General features: G+C 40.8%; 1 protein-coding gene across 1 annotated transcript in view; it reads left to right on the forward strand.

Moving 5' to 3' along the window:
- The first annotated feature begins 6,929 nt into the window (after nt 1–6,929).
- Nucleotides 6,930–22,500, forward strand: part of LOC133664316 (uncharacterized) — a 230,725-nt gene continuing 215,154 nt past the window's right edge. The window contains exon 1 of the mRNA XM_062068821.1: nt 6,930–7,059. The gene's annotated coding sequence lies outside the window, so the exon portion shown is untranslated. The remainder of the gene's footprint in view (nt 7,060–22,500) is intronic.

Below are 22,500 nucleotides of genomic sequence, written 5' to 3' on the forward strand. Positions count from 1 at the left end.
AAGTCAGCTAAGAACGAAGCCAAGCGCTTTAAAAAAAATGTTTTCTATAGATGCTGTATCTGTAATGTAGTAGCCGACACATTCATAATAACATGTCCTGTTTACGTATTTAGCTCATTTTAAGCAAACAGCAGCGTATTCATTTCACAACGTTCGGTATTCCCTCCAAAAACAACAACACTACTAATCATGCAGACTATGAGAGACAAAGACTACTTTGGGACAAAGTATAATCCAGAACTTTATATTTTTGAGCCGGAGTATAAGGAGGCTGATCTATAGAATGTAGAATTGTAAGGACAAACATTTTTTTATTCCACTTTGGAATAGGGACGTGACTTAACACAATGTGTGTGTATATATATATATATATATATATATATATATATATATATATATATATATATATATATATATATATATATATATATATATATATATATATATATATATATATATATATATGTAGTCGAGGTTTCTGTGGTTTATCCGTTATACAGTGCTCAATTCCGGGGTAAAGCGGAATATACGTTAGGTCAGGAAAAAACACAGAGGCTATATCATCCCTACCAGCCTGTTTCGCAGGTTTCCCTGCTCGTAAAATCCCCTGACGAGCAGGGAAACCTGCGAAACAGGCTTGTAGGGATGATATAGCCTCTGTGTTTTTTCCTGACCTAACGTATATACAGGTATATATATATATATATATATATATATATATATATATATATATATATATATATATATATATATATATATATATATATATATATAAATATATATATATATATACATTACTCTCTTACAAGCACTTTATGAAGCTTGTTTTTAGAAAAAAAACAAGATATTTTTTAGTTTCAGAAGGAAAAAAGTCCCCCAAGGAAAGATACTTGACCTTTTCAGAAAGACTTTATCTGTACAGGTCTCATGGCTGTAAAACTCAAATAGAAAAACTGAACTCATTTTCCGATCTCCCATCCAGAAATGAATATATATCATCTCGGATATTCAATATCCATTATAATTTGAGATGACAACTCCGCAAACACAACTTTTCATATTTATCAGCACAACATTGGAATTCGGTCATTTGTTGAAGTGATTATACATGTAAAGTATTGATCCGCTTATGAGTGCACTACTGGCTGCAACCAGCAGAGGCGCTAGATTGAGTCAGAAGAACAAGGTGGCATAAAACCTGGGTGTCATACGCGTTTATGGCTCTGGAAGTTATTACACAATTGCTTTTACATTTTAGTACACGTTTTAAAGTACACACAGATGGATACTTTGCTTTGAAATTATAAGCCTGTAGTTTCTTAATATATACAAAAAGGAAAAAATATATATTTGTGTGTGTGTTTATATATGTATGTATATATGTATATTTGTATATATATATATAATATATATACACTACCATTCAAAAGTTTGGGGTCACCCAAACAATTTAGTGGAATAGCCTTCATTTCTAAGAACAAGAATAGACTGTCGAGTTTCAGATGAAAGTTCTCTTTTTCTGGCCATTTTGAGCGTTTAATTGAGCCCACAAATGTGATGCTCCAGAAACTCAATCAAAGGAAGGTCAGTTTTGTAGCTTCTGTAACGAGCTAAAGTGTTTTCAGATGTGTGAACATGATTGCACAAGGGTTTTCTAATCATCAATTAGCCTTCTGAGCCAATGAGCAAACACATTGTACCATTAGAACACTGGAGTGATAGTTGCTGGAAATGGGCCTCTATACACCTATGTAGATATTGCACCAAAGACCAGACATTTGTAGCTAGAATAGTCATTTACCACATTAGCAATGTATAGAGTGTATTTATTTAAAGTTAAGACTAGTTTAAAGTTATCTTCATTGAAAAGTACAGTGCTTTTTCTTAAAAAATAAGGACATTTTAATGTGACCCCAAACTTTTGAACGGTAGTGTATGTATATAGACACACATATATGAATATATATACACGCATTTATATAAATACTGTACCTATACACAAACACATGTATATATATATATATATATATATATATATATATATATATATATATATATATATATATATATATATATATATATATATATATATATATATAGATAGATAGACACACATATATGAATATATATTCACAAATTTATATAAATACTGTACCTATACACAAACACATGTATATTTATATATATATATATATATATATATATATATATATATATATAGATAGATAGACACACATATATGAATATATATTCACACATTTATATAATACTGTACCTATACACAAACACATGTATATATATATATATATATATATATATATATATATATATATATATATATATATATATATATATATATATATAGATAGACACACATATATGAATATATATTCACACATTTATATAAATACTGTACCTATACACAAACACATGTATATATATATATATATATATATATATATATATATATATATATATATATATATATATATATATATATATATATATATATATATATATATACATATATATATATATATATATATATATATATATATATATATATATATATATATATATATATATATATATATATATATATATAGATAGACACACATATATGAATATATATTCACACATTTATATAAATACTGTACATATACACAAACACATGTTATATATATATATATATATATATATATATATATATATATATATATATATATATATATATATATATATATATATATATATATATATATATATATATATATATATATATGATTATATTACATCCGGAGATGCTTTCCTCTTCATTCACCTTAGGTGAATGGAGCCTTGGCCAGGAGGACTTGATATCATCAGATGGTATCCAGCGGTCATTGGGTGTTTCGACCCTGAACCATAACACCCTACCGCTGGTGGGCCGGCAGTGGTGGCCAAGTCACTGCCTATCTCCTCCTCCTGGCTTCCAGCTCATCTCGTCTCTCCTGCTCCATAACCAGCAAGAGGCTCTCTCTGCTGCCTCCCCCATCCTGCTAGCTGCTGTCTTTCTCTCCTTCCCTGTTATTCCCAAGGCTGTGAGCATTCTCCATACCGACTGGGCAGGGAATCCTCTGCAGCCGACCTCGACCGGGAACAACCATGCCTGCCATCCTTTTCCCCTGCAGTCATTCAAAAGGTCCTGGTATTTGGCACTTTTCCTTTCGAAGGCTTGGTCGCACCCTTCTTCCCATGGGACTGTGAGTTCTATGAGAATGATCTTCTTTGCCTCTTCAGACCACAGCACCACATCCGGTCTCAGGGTTGTCTGGACAACATGGGGGAACTGAAGCCTTCCTCCCAGGTCTACCTTCATGTCCCAAGAACGGGCCATTTGCAATAGGCTCTTCCTTGATGTTGCTGTGGTTGGTGGCTTTTCTCCCTCCCTCACAAACTGGATTGATGTTGTTCTCCCTTGTGGTTGCTGTTTCTTGCATCTCTGCTGCTCCAGGGTGTTAGCCAGTGTCATGAGCACCTTGTCATGACGCCATCTGTATCTCCCTTGGGTGAGTGCTGTTTTACACCCTGACAGGATGTGCGCCATGGTACCCTTCTGTCCGCAAAGCTTGCATAGTGGATCCTCTCTCATGCCCCATCTGTGCAAGTTTGTTGGAGTCGGGAGTGTGTCATACACTGATCTCAGCAAGAAAGAGATGCGGAATGGTTCCAGCTTCCATAGATCCGCCCACGTGATCTTTCTCTTGGGGAGGTCCCATTTGGTCCAGGCTCCCTGGGACGCTAGTTCCACTGCTCTGGATTTCCGACCTTCCTCTTCCAGGTTCCGTACTTCCTCCTGGATCATAGCTCTTCTTTCTCTGGGTTCTGCCTTACTCCACTGTTGGACATGGGAAGTTCCAAGACCTTGTCTTCCTGTGCATGGCGTTCCTATGATGTCACGTAGCCTCAACATGCTTTCAGCTTGTGCAACAGACGTGTCAGCTGCCCACTTGCGTCCTGATCTTGTAGTGACGCCTGCGTGTCTGACTTGTTCGTCCTGGGAGTCTCTGTATGTCATTAAGACTCTGCACTTTGCTACCTTGAATTCCTCCACCACGGATGACAAGGGAAGCTGGAGCTGTCCTGATCTTATGTAGAGGCCTACTGATGTGAAGCTTGGAGGGATTCCCAGCCATTTTCTGAGGTACTTATTGACCTTTCTCTCCACTCCTTCTACGCATGTCATAGGGATGTCATACACCGTCAACAGCCACATGAGTCCTGGTAACAGTCCATGTTGGTAGAGCCATATTTTGAATTTACCAGGGAGTCCTGATTTTTCAATCCTCCTCAGCCACTCCTCTGTCTGCTTCTCTGTACTGGTGATGTTGTTCCTGTCAGTAAGTGAGCTGTCAAACCACTTTCCAAGGCACTTTATAGGGTTCTCCTCAATCGATGGAATCACTTCTCCTTGCACTTGCAGCTTGAACCTGTTCGTCAGTTTACCTTTCCGGATAACCATGCTCCTTGATTTTTTGGGCTTAAACTTCATTCTGGACCATGTTGCCATGTGGTCCAGAACTGTTAGCACCCATCTCGCCTCCACATGGGTTGTGGTCGTCACGGTGAGATCGTCCATGTAACCTCTTATTGGGGGTTGTCGAATGCCTGATTCCATTGCTGGTCCTCTGGCTTCTTTCCAGCAGCTGTTATGAGGAGGTTCATACCCATGATGAAGAGGATGGGGGAGATTGTGCATCCAGTTACGATTCCCTTTTCCAGGTTTTGCCACTGAGTTGTGAAATTGGCTGTTTTGAACCGTATCTGGATGCCTCCAAAGTAGCTGGTTATCATTCCCTTGATGTGCAGAGGGATGTGGTAATGGTTTAGTGCAGTGTGAATGAGGGTGTGAGGGATTGCTCCGTAGGCGTTAGCCAGATCGAGCCAGACAACAGTCAGGTTGCCTTTGCTTGCTTTGGCCTCCCGGATCATCTGACTGAGAACTCCGGTGTGTTCCAGGCATCCAGAGAAGCCTGGAATTCCACCTTTCTGGATAGAGGTGTCAACATATCCGTTCTCCGTCATGTATAAGGTCATCCTTTTTGCCAGTACAGAAAAGAAGATTTTGCCTTCTACGTTTAGAAGTGATATTGTACGGAATTGATTTATGGTTGAGGAGTTCTCTTCCTTTGGCACAAAACAGCCTTCTGCCCTCTTCCAGCATGATGGAATGGTGCCCTTTTTCCAGATCCTCCGGAACAGCATCCACAGCCTCCGAAGGAGCATCGGGCATTTCTTATACACCTTATAGGGTATACCACTGGGGCCGGGGGCAGATCCTGTTCTGGCCTTTTTCACCACCTCTTGGATTTCCTTCCAGGATGGTTCACTGATGTTGAGCTCCTTTCTTGGTTTTTCCAAGCTGTCGACGTTATGGTTGGCACCCAGGGCCTGGTTTTTGCAGGTGTCATTGTGGGTTTCCCTTAAGAACGCCTCCACATCTTCCCTCGAGCTGGTCAGCATTCCGGATTTTGCTTCACCCAGTAGTTTCCTGGTGAATCTGAAAGGGTCTTTGGTGAACTGTGCTCTTCTGTTCTCCCTCTCCTTCCTCCTCTTCCGAATGCTTTCTGCTCTACGGAGTCTACAAAGACGTTCCCGGAGTTGCCTTGTCAGATCCTTATATATATATATATATATATATATATATATATATATGTGTATATATATGTATATATATATGTATATATATATATATATATATATATATATATATATATATATATATATATATATATATATATATATATATATATATATATATATATGCATTTATATAAACACTGTACATATACACGCACGCATTATGTATATATATATATATATATATATATATATATATATATATATATATATATATATATATATATATATATATATATATATATGTATATATATATATATATACACATTTATATAAATACTATACATATACACACACACACACACACACACACACACACATATATATATATATATATATATATATATATATATATATATATATATATATATATATATATATATATATATGTGTGTGTGTGTGTGTGTGTGTGTGTGTGTGTGTATGTATAGTATTTATATAAATGTATATATATATATATATATATATATATATATATATATATATATATATATATATATATATATATATATATATATATATATATATATATATATATATGTATATACTGTATATATGAGTGTGTGTATATGTATATATGCATGTATATGTATATATTGTGTCTTTGTATATATATACATATTTACGTATATACTTATATATGAATATATATCCATATATAAATTCATTATATATATATATATATATATATATATATATATATATATATATATATATATATATATATATATATATATATATATATATATATATATTGCCAAAAATATATATATTTTACACTCTTGCCATTCTCTCCATGAGCTTCAAGCACACCTGTGAAGTGAAAACCCTTTCAGGTGACCACCTCTTGAAGCCCATGGTGAGAATGCCAAGCGTGTGCAAAGCAGTCATCAGAGCAAAGGGGTGGCTATTTTGAAGAAACTGGAATATAAAACATGTTTTTTTAAATTTTTTTTATTATTTCACTTTTTTTTCGTGTGTAAAGTACAGAACTCCACGTGTGTGCATTCCTAGTGTGGCCTCTCAGCGGGGAAAAGTTAGGACACCCCGTTGCTATATCGGCATCGACTCGACGGAATGACTAAACATCCCGTGGTGTCAAATTAAATGAATCTGGTTCGACACCCTTTTATAATATGAACGCTCAATTATCAGAGAGGAAGGGGGGTGGGGTGGGTGGGGGGGTGGGGGGGGGGGGGGGGTAGGAGAGACGGATACGCGCACGTGCGCGCGCACTGGTAGAGCGATAGAGAGAGAGAGAGAGAGAGATTGCGAGAGCGAGTCTCTGTGCGTCGGACTCGGCTCGCCAGAGGAGCCGCAGACGGACGCGTGCGACGCGCAACTTGAGACGATCCCCGTCCAGACGTCCGTCCTCTCAGGTAGGTGTCCTCGCCATTTTGTCTGCTTCAGGCTGATACGGGTGCAGACCCACTTTCATATTTTTTTATTTTTTTTATGGGAAAACGTCTGCTGCTTTCATCAAGGAGAGAAAAAAAATGGACGCAATTGAATTGCACTTACAGTTTGAACCGGAATGAATGCGCATGCGGTGCGTATTGGACGCGCTCCGGTCTGGCACTTTTTTTTTTTTTTTTCTTTTTTTTGCGTATTAATCACATTCACCAGAGTCGTATCGAAATGCGGATTTGGAACCCAAATCCACGATCCAACTGTCACTTTCTTGGGGTCAGTTTTTACGCGTCGTATCCCGCCCGTCTGTGCACCGGAGACCGCGGAGCACCGACTGGGCACGCATCGGAGACATCCTCCCCATCCTCCCCTCTACCCACCCGGAGGGCAAATATTTCTACCTGCGTGGTTTACCCTCCACGCTCCAGCGCGTCTCTAATGAGCCTCGTCGCCCCGCAAAAGGCGCACTCAATTGCATCCATTTGTTACGCGACCCACGAATAAAAGTACTTGGCCTGTGCGTGCGCAATCGTTGTTGTTTTTTTTTTGCGCGCCCCCAGCAGGCTACTAATGTTTGTGTTGGCGCGTCTTCCATTGAGCCTCTGGGAAATACATTTGCTTGGATTTATGAGCTGTTCTCGCAGGTTTTATCGATTATTGCCGCTTTGTAAGGGTCCGGCTCGGCTTTATGGGGTTTTCTGGAGGCTACTGTGCCGAGTTTTTCGTACTGTCAACTGCCTCTCGTTGAACATGTGCGTGGAAATAATGCCAAAGGTCTGTATTGACTAGGAGAGATCAGGTACAGTGGGTATTTTTGCCTCATTCTTGTGAGAATCCTGCGTGCGACTGAAGTGTTATGGGTTGGGGACTATCCAGGAGTGGCTGCAGTGTGCTCAAACAACCACCAGGTGGCCTCCGTGAGCAGATAATACTGTATCTAAAACGCATATAAACGCCTGTTGAGCTCGTGCCCGGCGAAGTCAGCGGCAATTCCGGGTGTTGTTGATAAATGGCTTTCGCTTTGCATATTGGAGTTTTAACTTGCACTTACGGATGTAGCGACCGGCTGTGGTTACTGACAGTGGTTTTCTAAAGTGTTCCTGAGCCCATGTGGTGATATCCTTTACACACTTTTTGATGCAGTACCGCCTGAAGGATCCAAAGTCACGGGCATTCAATGTTACGTGAAATAAGTTCTCCAGATTCTCTGTACCTTTTCATGTTATTGACTAGGAGAGATCAGGTACAGTGGGTATTTTTGCCTAATTCTTGTGAGAATCCTGCGTGTGACTGAAGTGTTATGGGTTGGGGACTATCCAGGAGTGGCTGCAATGTGCTCAAACAACCACCAGGTGGCCTCTGTGAGCCTATAATACTGTGTCGTCTCTTAATATTTGGACTTATTGGGTCGGTTGTGCGCACTTGGGCCCGGGGAAGCCGGCGGCGTTTCCGGGTGTTGTTGATAAACGGCTTTCGCTTTGCATAGTGGAGATTTAACTTGCACTTACAGATGTAGCGACCAGCTGTGGTTACTGACAGTGGTTTTCTGAAGTGTTCCTGAGCCCATGTGGTGATATCCTTTACGCACTTTTTGATGCAGTACCGCCTGAAGGATCGAAAGTCACGGGCATTCAATGTTACGTGAAGTAAGTTCTCCAGATTCTCTGTACCTTTTCATGTTATTGACTAGGAGAGATCAGGTACAGTGGGTATTTTTGCCTCATTCTTGTGAGAATCCTGCGTGCGACTGAAGTGTTATGGGTTGGGGACTATCCAGGAGTGGCTGCAATGTGCTCAAACAACCACCAGGTGGCCTCTGTGAGCAGATAATACTGTATCGTCTCTTAATATTCAGATTTATCGGGTCGGTCGTGCACACTCGGGGTCCAGGAAAGCCGGCGGCGTTTCCGGGTGTTGTTGATAAACGGCTTTCGCTTTGCATAGTGGAGTTTTAACTTGCACTTACAGATGTAACGACCGGCTGTGGTTACTGACAGTGGTTTTTTGAAGTGTTCCTGAGCCCATGTGGTGATATCCTTTACACACTTTTTGATGCAGTACCGCCTTAAGGATCCAAAGTCACGGGCATTCAATGTTATGTGCAGTAAATTCTCTGTACCATATTATTGCACGAAAAGACTTGAAACTAGCTTTCTAAAACACATATAAACGGCTATTGAACTCGGACCCAGCGAAGCTGGCAGCGTTTCCGGGTGTTGTTGATAAATGGCTTTTGCTTTGCATAGTAGAGGTTTAATAAAACTTAATAGACAGATCTGAAAAAAAATCACATTTTTTTTAACATTTTCATGACTGAGACCCTTGAAGGGAGCCCTAAAGGTTAAGAAACAATCCATATGTTGTATTGGTTTTGAAAATGAAAAATATAAAAATTCAGTGTGTGGCCCTCAGTGAAAAAGTTAGGACAGCCCTGGTTTACATGCTCTAAAGAAAACCACATTATTGCACGAAAAGACTCGAAACCAGCTTTTTAAAACGCATATAAACGCCTGTTGAGCTTGGCCCCAGAGAAGCCGGTGGCGTTTCTGGGTGTTGTTGATAAATGGCTTTCGCTTTGCATATTAGAGTTTTAATAAAACTTATTATCGACAGATCGGAAAAAATCATATTTTATATTTATATATTTATATTTATATTGTCAAGTCAAGAAAAAAATACATATATTGCATTGGTTTTGAAAATTAAAAATATCAAAATGGCCCCGCATGCTTGGATTTTTCAATGTGTGGCCCTCAGTGGAAAAGTTTGGACAGCCCTGGTTTAAATGCTCTAAGGAAAACCACATTTTTATTACGGTCGTGCGCACTCTGGGCCCAGGGAAGCCGGCGGCGTTTCCGGGTGTTGTTGATAAATGGCTTTCGCTTTGCATAGTACAGTTTTAATAAAACTTAATATTGACAGATCGGGAAAAAAATCTATTTTTTTTAACATTTTCATGACTGAGACCCTTAAATCCATATATTATATTGGTTTTGAAAATGAAAAATATCAAGCATGCTTGGATTTTTCAGTGTGTGGCCCTCAGGGGAAAAGTTTGGACAGCCCTGGTTTACATGCTCTAAAGAAAACCACATTTTTGCACGAAATTACTCGAAAACAGCTTTCTAAAACACATATAAACGCCTGTTGAGTTCTGGGCCAGCAAAGCAGACGGCGTTTCTGGGTGTTGTTGATAAATGGCTTTGGCTTTGCATAGTAGAGTTTCAATAAAACTTAATATCGACAGATCGGGAAAACATCACCTATTTTTTAACATTTTCATGGCTGAGACCCTTGAAGGGAGCTCTAAAGGTCAAAAAAATGAAAAAGTGAAAAAATCCATATATTGTTTTGGTTTTGAAAATTAAAAATATCAAAATGGCCCCCGCATGCTTGGATTTTTCAGTGTGTGGCCCTCAGTGGAAAAGTTTGGACAACCCTGGTTTACATGCTCTAAAGAAAACCACATTATTATTACGGTTGTGCGCACTCGGGGCCCAGGGAAGCCGGCGGCGTTTCCGGGTGTTGTTGATAAATGGCATAGTAGAGTTTTAATAAAACTTAATATTGACAGATCTGGAAAAAAATCCAATTTTTTAACATTTTCATGACTGAGACCCTTGAATCCATATATTGTATTGTTTTTAAAAATGAAAAATATCAAAATGGCCCCGGCATGCAGTCTGTGGCCTTCAGTGGAAAAGTTTGGACAGCCCTGGTTTGCATGCTCTAAAGAAAACCACATATTGCACGAAATTATTGTAAACCAGCTTTCTAAAACGCATATAAACGCCTGTTGAGCTCGGGCCCAGCGAAGCCGGCGGCGTTTCCGGGTGTTGTTGATAAATGACTTTTGCTTTGCATAGTAGAGTTTTAATAAAACTTAATATCGACAGATTGGAAAAATATCACATATTTTTTAACATTTTCATGACTGAGACCCTTGAAGGGAGCCCTAAAGGTTAAGAAAAAATCCATATATTTTATTGGTTTTGAAAATGAAAAATGTCAAAATTCAGTGTGTGGCCCTCAGTGGAAAAGTTTGGACAGCCCTGGTTTACATGCTCTAAAGAAAACCACATTTTTGCACAAAATGACTCTAAACCAGCTTTCTAAGACCCACATAAACGCCTGTTGAGCTCGGGCCCAGCAAAGCCGGCAGCGTTTCCGGGTGTTGTTGATAAATGACTTTTGCTTTGCATAGTAGAGTTTCAATAAAACTTATTATCGACAGATCGGGAAAAAAATTACATATTTTTTAACACTTTCATGACTGAGACCTTTGAAGGGAGCCCTACAGGTTAAGAAAAAATCCATATATTGTATTGGTTTTGAAAATGAAAAATGTCAAAATTCAGTGTGTGGCCCTCAGTGAAAAAGTTGGCCAGCCTTGGTTTACATGCTCTAAAGAAAACCACATTATTGCACGAAATGACTCGAAACCAGCTTTTTAAAACGCATATAAACGCCTGTTGCGCTCAGGCCCAGCGAAGCCGGCGGCGTTTCCGGGTGTTGTTGATAAATGGCTTTCGCTTTGCATAGTAGAGGTTTAATAAAACTTAATTTCGACAGATCTGGAAAACATCACATATTTTTTAACATTTTCATGGCTGAGACCCTTGAAGGGAGCTCTAAAGGTCAAAAGAAAAAATCCATATATTGTTTTGGTTTTGAAAATTAAAAATATCAAAATGGCCCCCGCATGCTTGGATTTTTCAGCATGTGGCCCTCAGTGGAAAAGTTTGGACACCTTTGGTTCACATGCTCTAAAGAAAACCACATTATTGTGCGAAATGACTCAAAACCAGCTTTTTAAAACGCATATAAACGCCTGTTGAGCTCAGGCCCAGCGAAGCCGGCGGCGTTTCCGGGTGTTGTTGATAAATGGCTTTCGGAAAAAAATCACATATTTTTTTCACATTTTCATGACCGAGACCCTTGAAGGGAGCCTTGGAGGTTAAGAAAAAATCTCTCAATGGAAAAATTTGGACAGCCCTGGTTTTTACATGGTCTAAAGAAAACCACATTATTGCATGAAATGACTCGAAACCAGCTTTCTAAAAGCGCATATAAACGCCTGTTTGGCTTTTGGAAATGGGATTAACACACCTCCATAATGCGATGGAAGCCAGTGAGCTGTGCACACGCCAGTCTCAGTCGGGGATCCGAGGCTCAGATTAAGCCGGAGAGGGAGCCTGTTTATGCCAACAATCCTACAAATGACAAATACAGAAGCTGCAATAAGTCACTTTTTTTAGAAAGACTAACGTATTTTAACGCCAGTGGAATTCAGGCAAAAAAAAATAATACCTATTTTGTTAGTGACAAAACAACAATAACAAACAGTGGAAGATCACATTGAACTTTTCCTCTGCCACTCATTTATTAAAAATACATACAACATTGTTAATTATACTTTATTTACACTAAATTATTAATCGTATTCAATAATGATATCCAACATACAAACCAAGTGCTAATCACAAAGATTATTATTATTATTTATTATTTAACACACACATTAGGAAGAAATAAGTACGAACTGCACGAGAAGGCGCTCATAAATAACTGACGGAAAATGCATTGAATAAGTCATGTTGTGCTAAAATAAATCAACTAAATTAATAATGAATATATTTAACTAAACTGTCAATAAAAATTTAAATGCAAGAGAAAATACAGCTTCACGACATTAGTCATGTTTTTTTACGCTTAAAAAAACGCCTCTGGTTGTAGCTCAGCATGCTTTTTTGTAAGACAATAATTAGAAAAACAAGGAAAACAGACAATTGGATGGGAATAATCATAATAATAATAATAATAATAATAATAATAATAATACAATAGTAGAATAGAATAGACACATATTGCCATTTGCACAGGTACTGTACAGGTACCTTGGAATTTGTGTGCGTTTCTACCGGGGTCAGATTCTACCAAAAAAAAGTAAAAAATAGATACAATTGTTAGGAGAAAATAAAATACAAATGAATAAATACAAATGTAGATTTCTTATTGCAATTATTTCTAGAAATGTCCAATGTAATAATCTGTCCAATTTAGTCTAATCAACTAATAATATAATGCAATAATACAGGGGGTGGGGGGGGCTCGTTTTGCACACTTGCCTGCCTTCTCTGCGTGCCGGGGTCCAGACATATACCGGAACGTAATAGACAGGGTGAGAAGTTTCTCTCTTTTTGTCGCTTTCTGCTTACATTTGCAAGATAAAGTAAAAAATAAAATAAAGTACCAATGATTATCTCTGCATTTGACCCATCACCCTTGATCACCCCCCTGGGAGGTGAGGGGAGCAGTGAGCAGCAGCGGTGGCCGCGCCCAGGAATCAAATTTTTGGTGATGTAACCCCCAATTCCAACCCTTGATGCTGAGTGCCAAGCTGGGAGGTAATGGCTCTAATTTTTATAGTCTTTGGTATGACTCGGCCCGGGGTTCGAACTCACAACCTACCGATCTCAGGGCGGACACTCTAACCACAAGGCCAAAAAAGTATCATTATTCATATTTTGAAAATGTACACAGTTTTAATATATATCTCCTTCATTTTAGTCACCGTTGAAAATAAACTTAGTCATGGTTTCGACTTCGTTTATAAAAAATCCAATTTGGTGTGCAATGTAAACATGGTCATAGATTCACCCGGTCACAACATCAGGTACACAGCTGCAAAAAAAGCAGCGGTAATAATGTTGATGTTAATATGCGCATGACACAATTACATGGAAACAATACTTTATCCTACTTTTTTTGTTCCCTCTAACTCAGTTGGTCTCGTACCGAGCTCCTCCCCCATCTGGATGGTAACTTTACCCAATGCCTGAATCGGTACGTCCACCTTACTCTGACGTCATAACGTCGCCACCCTGCAAAACTACGCGAACAGATTGGGCACCAATTCACGTAAAATCCAAAGGCGCAATATTTCGGTGCCTGGGTTGCGCCTGACGTGCCGTTGCCGACTCATTGCATTTCAGCAATTGATTATCACTCCAGCAGAACTGAGAGCAGACTTAGCCAAACCACCTCTAGGTAATGTTGCAACGTTCCATGCCAACAAAGAAATGGACCAACGACATTCTCCCATCTAGGTAAAGTAAGGGCTCCGCGTTTTCTACATTCCTTAAGAGAAAAAAACTGGTTTCGTTAAGTAAAAATTGTGGCTGGACAGGACAAATTAAAATGAATAAACAAATAAACAAACCAATTTTTGATGCACAATTGTGTCAAATATTTATTTTTTGGACACCCTTACTGATTGTATTAAATTCAACACCTTCAACTTAATGAAAACTACAACTACGATGCATTTTACAATCAAACGGCTGGTGCGTAATGAGTGCCGTACTTACAGTGTTAACACTTTGTAGGGCGCAACAGACAGCAAAATACTCCGATGACCAACACGCCATCGAAGTCTTGGACTTGCAACCAAGACCTAAGCAGATGACACTCAGAAATGTGACAATGAAACAAGACAGCAGTTATCATAATCTGCTCATTTTTAAATGTTGCACTAAAAAATCAGATTTCCTTATCAAAACAATATTTATAAACACTCACAGAAATAACGGAAATTAGTACCTCTAAGTACCGGTATCCATATCAGTTCAAATGTGAACGGTTGTTATGATCCGTTGACCGGATCATGTTTTGTTTAGTTTTTGACTACCTTAGTTCCGTTTCAGCACCCCTGGGTTTGAGTTTTTGCTGACCATGGGTGCTGACTAGTTTCACCTGCCTCTGATTAGTGCTCACCTGCTCACAAAAAGAACAAAAATTAGTACCGCTAAGTACCGGTATCCATATCAGTTCAAATGTGAACGGTTGTTATGATCCGTTGACCGGATCATGTTTTGTTTAGTTTTTGACTACCTTAGTTCTGTTTCAGCACCCCTGGGTTTGAGTTTTGCTTACCATGGGTGCTGACTAGTTTCACCTGCCTCTGATTAGTGCTCACCTGCTCACAAAAAGAACACAAATTAGTACCGCTAAGTACCGGTATCCATATCAGTTCAAATGTGAACAGTTGTTATGATCCGTTGACCGCATCATGTTTTGTTTAGTTTTTGACTACCTTAGTTCCGTTTCAGCACCCCTGGGTTTGAGTTTTGCTTACTATGGGTGCTGACTAGTTCCACCTGCCTCTGATTAGTGCTCACCTGCTCACAAAAAGAACAAAAATTAGTACCGCTAAGTACCGGTATCCATATCAGTTCAAATGTGAACGGTTGTTATGATCCGTTGACCGGATCATGTTTTGTTTAGTTTTTGACTACCTTAGTTCTGTTTCAGCACCCCTGGGTTTGAGTTTTGCTTACCATGGGTGCTGACTAGTTTCACCTGCCTCTGATTAGTGCTCACCTGCTCACAAAAAGAACACAAATTAGTACCGCTAAGTACCGGTATCCATATCAGTTCAAATGTGAACAGTTGTTATGATCCGTTGACCGCATCATGTTTTGTTTAGTTTTTGACTACCTTAGTTCCGTTTCAGCACCCCTGGGTTTGAGTTTTGCTGACCATGGGTGCTGACTAGTTTCACCTGCCTCTGATTAGTGCTCACCTGCTCACAAAAAGAACAAAAATTTGTACCGCTAAGTACCGGTATCCATATCAGTTCAAATGTGAACAGTTGTTATGATCCGTTGACCGGATCATGTTTTGTTTAGTTTTTGACTACCTTAGTTCTGTTTCAGCACCCCTGGGTTTGAGTTTTGCTTACCATGGGTGCTGACTAGTTTCACCTGCCTCTGATTAGTGCTCACCTGCTCACAAAAAGAACAAAAATTTGTACCGCTAAGTACCGGTATCCATATCAGTTCAAATGTGAACGGTTGTTATGATCCGTTGACCGGATCATGTTTTGTTTAGTTTTTGACTACCTTAGTTCTGTTTCAGCACCCCTGGGTTTGAGTTTTGCTTACCATGGGTGCTGACTAGTTTCACCTGCCTCTGATTAGTGCTCACCTGCTCACAAAAAGAACACAAATTAGTACCGCTAAGTACCGGTATCCATATCAGTTCAAATGTGAACAGTTGTTATGATCCGTTGACCGGATCATGTTTTGTTTAGTTTTTGACTACCTTAGTTCTGTTTCAGCACCCCTGGGTTTGAGTTTTGCTTACCATGGGTGCTGACTAGTTTCACCTGCCTCTGATTAGTGCTCACCTGCTCACAAAAAGAACAAAAATTTGTACCGCTAAGTACCGGTATCCATATCAGTTCAAATGTGAACGGTTGTTATGATCCGTTGACCGGATCATGTTTTGTTTAGTTTTTGACTACCTTAGTTCTGTTTCAGCACCCCTGGGTTTGAGTTTTGCTTACCATGGGTGCTGACTAGTTTCACCTGCCTCTGATTAGTGCTCACCTGCTCACAAAAAGAACACAAATTAGTACCGCTAAGTACCGGTATCCGTATCAGTTCAAATGTGAACGGTTGTTATGATCCGTTGCCCGGATCATGTTTTGTTTGGTTTTTGACTACCTTAGTTCCGTTTCAGCACCCATGGTAAGCAAAACACAAACCCAGAGGTGCTGAAACGGAACTAAGGTAGTCAAAAACTCAACAAAACATGATCCGGGCAACGGATCATAACAACCGTTCACATTTGAACTGATACGCTTACCGGCTGTTATGATCCGTTGCCCCGATCATGTTTTGTTCATTTTTTGACTACCTTCGTTCCGTTTGCTGACTAGTTTCACCTGCCTCTGATTAGTGCTCACCTGCTCACAAAAAGAACAACAATTAGTACGGCTAAGTACCGGTATCCGTATCAGTTCAAATGTAAACGGTTGTTATGATAAGTTGCACGGATCATGTTTTGTTTGGTTTTTGACTACCTTAGTTCCGTTTCAGCACCCATGGTAAGCAAAACACAAACCCAGGGGTGCTGAAACGGAACTAAGGTAGTCAAAAACTCAACAAAACATGATCCGGGCAACGGATCATAACAACCGTTCACATTTGAACTGATACGCTTACCGGCTGTTATGATCCGTTGCCCCGATCATGTTTTGTTTATTTTTTGACTACCTTAGTTCCGTTTGCTGACTAGTTTCACCTGCCTCTGATTAGTGCTCACCTGCTCACAAAAAGAACAACAATTAGTACGGCTAAGTACCGGTATCCGTATCAGTTCAAATGTGAACGGTTGTTATGATCCGTTGCCCGGATCATGTTTTGTTTGGTTTTTGACTACCTTAGTTCCGTTTCAGCACCCATGGTAAGCAAAACACAAACCCAGAGGTGCTGAAACGGAACTAATGTAGTCAAAAACTAAACAAAACGTTCACATTTGAACTGATACGGATACCGGTTGTTATGATCCTTTGCCCCGATCATGTTTTGTTTAGTTTTTGACTACCTTAGTTCTGTTTCAGCACCCCTTGGTTTGTGTTTTGCTTACCATGGGTGCTGACTATTTTCACCTGCCTCTGATTCGTGCTCACCTGCTCCTGGGCACTAATCAGAGAGCACCGTATTCCTGTTTTTCGCCACACTCGGTCTGGCTGTCTTGTTTGCGCCCGCAACACGTTACGTTGAGTATTTCTATGGTTCTCGATTCTAGTTCATGCGCTAAGCTTCGCTCCCGTGCTATCGGAACGCTTTTCTGTATTTTTTGTATTTTGCAAGATTTACGGATCTCGCCCGGAAAAGGGTGAAGTGCCATCTCCGGGTTGGGGAGGAGACCCTGCCCCAAGTGGAGGAGTTCCAGTACCTCGGAGTCTTGTTCACGAGTGGGGGAAGAGTGGATCGTGAGGTCGACAGGCGGATCGGTGCGGCGTCTTCAGTAATGCGGACGCTGTATCGATCCATTGTGGTGAAGAAGGAGCTGAGCCGGAAGGCAAAGCTCTCAATTTACCGGGCGATCTACGTTCCCATCCTCACCTATGGTCATGAGCTTTAGGTTCTGACCGAAAGGACAAGATCACGGGTACAAGCGACCAAAATGAGTTTCCTCCGCCGGGTGGTGGGTCTCTCCCTTAGAGATAGGGTGAGAAGCTCTGCCATCCGGGAGGAGCTCAAAGGAAAGCCGCTACTCCTCCACATGGAGAGGAGCCAGATGAGGTGGTTCGGGCATCTGGTCAGGATGCCACCCGAACGCCTCTCTAGGGAGGTGTTTAGGGCACGTCCGACCGGTAGGAGGCCACGGGGAAGACCCAGGACACGTTAGGAAGATGTGGCTTCCCTGGCCTGGGAACGCCTCGGGATCCCCCGGGAGGAGCTGGACGAAGTGGCTGGGGAGAGGGAAGTCTGGGCTTCCCTGCTTAGGATGGATGGATGGATGGATGGAAGATTTACGGACAATAAATCATTGTCTCACCTGCACCTTGCCTCCGGAGTTTCCGTCTGCCTCCCGGGAGAACGATCCGCTCAGTAAAATGCGACCCCATCCCTACGTACGAGTATCTAACATCGGAACAACGTTACGTCCGTTTTCAGCAAACATCAACACGACAAAGAGCGTTTCTTCGGGTTCATGAAGAGATTCGCGAGGATGTGCTTCAGAAAAGTTATTTCCACCAAAGTCCCGTTGCCTCGTTTGTAATGTTTTGCCCGGATTGCAGAAATAGTTTCTAAAGACTGGTACAGTATAAGACATGAGTAGATGCTTTACTGATCAAAGTATCCTTCATGAAATGTTCCATGCTGATCACTATCTGATGTCGGGGAAGAAACTCTTCCGATCATGACAGAGACACACAGGGAATGTGGCAAACGATCAGCGATGCCTCAGCATCCCTTTGATTCGCTCCTAATGAGAGCGGGAGAACCCCCAAGATGAGCGCCCACGGGGGCTTTTTTTCTCACCAGACCGAGTGCATGGCAGTGGACGGACGCGCACCATTCATTAGCTGACAACGCGGTGAAACGAATCAGACAGCACCGCCTCCCAGGAACCAGGAAACAAACCCTCAGTGCTCGAGACATGAACACTCCCCAGGGGCAAGGGAGAACACAATGGCGGAATTCCCTTCCCAGCTCCAGGAAACAAGGATTCATAACGCCCTCTTAGAACGTGTTGATTCCCAAAGTCTATCTGGTGTTTGAAAGGGAGGAGGGAGGTAAGGCTGGTGACTCGGCAGTGAGCCAAATATGCGCTATATCATCGCCAATTACCGACTCCGGGCGAGTGACTGACGAGCCATTTGTCACGGTTGCTCGATTGAAATTCACATGGAAGACGAGCGACACGTTTCCTACGCGCCCTTTTTGATGGTGATCAATCGCGGGGGGGGGAAGACACATGGTTGCTGACGCTTCCTTTTAAAGGTTGAGGATTCATCAAAGGGTACCATATGAATCATCTCCAAGGAAAACGAGGCTCCGGCGCCCTTTATGTTTCCCTTTGTGGGCCCGTGATGCAACGCTCCGACCGGGTTGAGGTTAGAGCGGGACATGGCGGCCTCGTCGTGATTCGTGTCGAGACATGGGGGAGTGTGACGGGGAGGAAGGGAGGGATGGCAGACGGTCATTTAGAGGCCATGTGGAGGACATTCGGATGGTGTGTCACGGTCTGGTTACTTTCAGGCTGTTTACTCACATGAGCGTGGTGGTCATACTGTGGGTTTCCATCCAGGAAGCTAAAGACCAGGGGGCCAGACTCCCCCATTCGCTATTGGTCTTACTTTGTGTATTCCGAACAACCAGTAGACTTTTGATTTTGACCTATTTGGTTTGTCAGGGTTGCTGCTTTCAAGGACCTTCTCCAAAGAAGCTAGTCAACGATAATCTATTGGCAGCGATGGGCAGTAACGAGCTACGTATAGTGAAGCTGTGTAGCTTCTTGGTTGGTCTTACACCCTAACCCACACATCCCAAGAACATGAGACACCCGATTATCACTCATTTATTTTGTATTTGTCAAAGGTTTTTCTCTAATTGGGTTAATTTGGGGATTGATATTGCATTATTGCCTCTCCCAAGATTTAATCAAAACATTCCTGCTCACAGTCGGAGTCTGTATTTTGCTTATCCTCCTCCCTCCCCCCACCCCCGGCTCCTTCTCACATTCTGAAGGCAAGTACAAAGATCTGGAAGCTTTACTTATCTCTCTCTCTCTCACTCTTTCTTCCTTTTGTTAGCAGCGTAGCTATGCATTTGATTATTATATTAAGTTAAAGTACCAACGATTGTCACACACACTCTAAGGTGTGGTGAAATTTGTCCTCTGCATTTGACCCATCCCCTTGTTCACCCCCTGGGAGGTGAAGGGAGCAGTGGGCAGCAGCGGTGGCCGCGCCCGGGAATCGTTTTTGGTGATTTAACCCCCAATTCCAACCATTGATGCTGAGTGCCAAGCAGGGAAGTAATGGGTCTCATTTTTATAGTCTTTGGTATGACTCGGCCGGGGTTTGAACTCACAACCTACCAATCTCAGGGCGGACACTCTAACCTTACATACACTTTATGATGGTTTATTAGGTTCTGTGAATGTTAATTTACACACCCTACTTGTTTCCAAACAGTGCCTGTAACAGGGCAGTAAAACGGCGGATCAAACAAAACAGAAGCCATCGTCATGGACCCACTAGCTGCGGAAGCTAGCTCTCGAAATCAGCTAAACAAACTCAATAACTCCATGGTGACGTCTTGGGGAGCTTACTGAGGAATTTGAGAGACTGAAACAATACAAGAAAGAAGGCCGTTGCAAGTTAATAATACTAACACAGACTCGTAAATGTGTTAGCATGTTTGCTAATGCTAAACGACAACACATACAAATATGCATGAAAACACTCCTACAGACATCACATATCTGGACATTTTTATTTATCTCTCTCTCTCACTCTTTCTTCCTTTTGTTAGCAGCGTAGACTTTATTTGCATACCCTAATTGTTTCCAAACAGTGCCTGTAACAGGGCAGTAAAACGGCTGATCAAACAAAGCACAAGTCGTCGTCTTGGACCCACTAGCTGCGGAAGCTAGCTCTCCAAATCAGCTAAACAGACTCAATAGCTCCGCGGCGACGACTCGGGGAATTTACCGAGGAATTTGTGAAACTGAAACAATACAAAAAAAGAAGGCCGTTGTAAGTTAATAACACTAACACAGACTCGTGAACGTGTTAGCATGTTTGCTAACGCTAAAGACGTCATTACATTACGATAACACATACGAATATGCATGAAAACACTCCTACAGACATCACAGATCTAGAAGTTTTTATTTATCTCTCTCTCTCTATTTCTTCCTTTTGTTAGCAGCGTAGACTTGCTTCTTTGTAAACTGATGTTGTTTGAATTCTCAACTACTTAAGACACCTTAGCTTTCTCTGGACATTTCTTCATTAAACACGAAAAATTCCAAAACGAGATCGACATCCTGCTCTTCGAGTATCACAACAAAGAAAGTTACGTTAGTCCGAAGGAGAAGCAGACGACCAAATCAGAGAAACAAAACGTTAAAAATATGCCCTACCGGCAGAGTCAGACTGCGTCACACAAACCTCCAACAACCGACATGTATCCATAAAAGTATCGATAAGCTGCAGGGGCTGTCTACTGTCAACTTGTCCACTCCGGACTCAACAAACCGGATGGTCGAGCAATAATAGCTTTAGTTGACGGACAAACACATCGCTTGTCGTGTTGTTGTCCCGGAAGTGACTTCTCGGTCCGTCCCTCAAAGACGTCATAGATTTTGTTGCCAGATGCCATGAGAGAAACAAGTCGCTTATAATTATTTGCCACTTGCCAATATTTAAAAGGTTATTTTGCAAAGTTTCCCCTAGTTTTGAAAGCTATTGACCTAACCCCATTATATTATATTATATTTTGTCTATTCTTTTTAGTATGTTTTGCCAATTATTCACTGTTTCACGGTCTTTCAGTCAAAGACAGAAACATCCCGACCAGTCTCGTTAAGTCCTGCTCCAAGACTACCGGAGTAAAACTAAGAGACTTAAAGTCTTTCTGTTAACCAGCAAATCCTCAGAAAAAAAGCAATTTTAGCCTGCCCGAGCCATGTGGATCATGCGGGTGTTGTTGCCTTCAGGGCACCATTATGCCCTTCCTATGTGTAGAACAAATCACTTCTCTAAATCATTCGTCCTCTCTGCACTCTTAAATACTTCAGAGGGTTCTTCGTTTTTGTTTCTTTGTTTTTTCTTACTTATTTTCTAATTCCTAAATCAATGTGGTTGCAAATGATCTCTAACTATACAGTAGCTTTTATATTATTCCACATTCTCAGCTCCATGTTGTCTGACGGGTGTTGCATCGTCGACGTATTCGACTATCTATCAATTGCCCCCTGGGGTGTCAATAATGTTGTTTGAAATTGAATTTGTAGTTTTAAAATGTTAAACATTTTTCTCTTCATCTCGTTTAAAAATTCTGCAGCAATCCGAGGATGCTTAGTTGAAGAATTGCGAGTTG

This window comes from Entelurus aequoreus, linkage group LG14 (assembly GCF_033978785.1).
Source record: "Entelurus aequoreus isolate RoL-2023_Sb linkage group LG14, RoL_Eaeq_v1.1, whole genome shotgun sequence".
NCBI lineage: Eukaryota > Metazoa > Chordata > Actinopteri > Syngnathiformes > Syngnathidae > Entelurus > Entelurus aequoreus.